The following is a 1,443-nucleotide window of genomic DNA, read 5'->3' as shown; positions in this document are numbered from 1 at the left end:
TTATTTACGGAGAAAATTAGGATTCAGCATTCTGTTGGGAAAAATTAACTTTTATGGAAAAAAAACAGCTATTTCTTTTAACTTATGTTGTTCTAGAACTTAATATGTCCTTACTCTTGCCATACATTGGTCATTGACTCTGTGCATCCATAGATTTAAATGCAAAATACGGCTGTGAAGACACATTGCGTGTGTGCGTCCCAGATTATGCATGTTCGTGGTGAGCGGGTGGGGCCTTCAATGCAGCAGGCCCCTCAAGCCCAGACTTGAAGGCATTCTTTCATCGTTGCTAATCTCCGCTAAACATAAACAGGAGCGCATCCTCAGTGTCACCCATGTGGGGGTCACTGTGCCCTGACCCGCCTCACACATGCAGGGCAGTACGTACGTGCATCCAAACCACTCGCATGTTTGTGTTTGTGGGCCAAATCTCGATCAATCGCGCTATATCAGTTGTTTATACAGACACTTAGCAATCATTGGAGGGTGTGGAGCAGACTGTTTATCAATGAGGATGCGTGTGTGTGTGTGTGTGTGCGTTCCTGTTGGTGATGGGTAATCCGGGGACACCAATAAAAGGGTGCGACCCGACATGCAAGGCAGCCGCATCCGCAACAACCAACAATTAAATATGTTTTCTTTTTCCCTTTTCTTTTCACCATAGCTGTGTAAACCATAATTACATGTGGTTTAAACAGGAAAAAAATTACGTCAAGAGGAGCCCATAATTCACAGGGACAGAGATATGTGACAATAAAGAAACTGTTTCCAAGAAGCATGGCCTGGCCACAACTGAAGCAGAAGCGGGACTCATTTGCCTAAGAATGCTACAGGCAGTTTATCAAACGCAATATGATGAGTATCCCTTTGAAAAGGATTCATTGATATAAAACATTTTCATGTGTGACTTTTTGTGTTTACACTTAGGGGGTCATTTATCAAGGCAGGTGCTAAATAGTGTGTGCACGCTGAAAGATACAGTATGCTATTTTTTTGGCATGTTGCTCTTAATTTAATGTTGCCTATATTACAGTATTAGGGCCCCAAAAATAAGGCAATGCTGCATGCAATGTAAATAATGGACAAATGACTCTGCTGCTGCTGTCCCCCCAGAACAGCTGGTGGAAGTGTGTGTGGATCGGGAAGTTTGGGCATCTCTGCTGAGACTGCTGCCCCCGCGACCCGGCCCCGGATAAAGCGGAAGAAAATGGATGGATGGACTCTGCTGCTGATCCACATTTGCACTCGCTACTTTGCACATGAGCAACCGCTTGGTAAATGACCCCCTAAGTAATATATTGTATATTGCAGTGTTTTTCAACCAATGTGCCGTGGCACACTAGTGTGCCGTGAGATGTTGTCTGGTGTGCCTTGGGAAATTATGCAATTTCACCTAGTTTTTTTTTTTTTTTTTTAAGAAATTCATTATTTTCTGCAAATATT

Source organism: Gobius niger (assembly GCF_951799975.1).
Source record: "Gobius niger genome assembly, chromosome: 3".
NCBI classification, from domain to species: domain Eukaryota; kingdom Metazoa; phylum Chordata; class Actinopteri; order Gobiiformes; family Gobiidae; genus Gobius; species Gobius niger.
Note: the sequence above shows the minus strand (reverse complement) of the source record.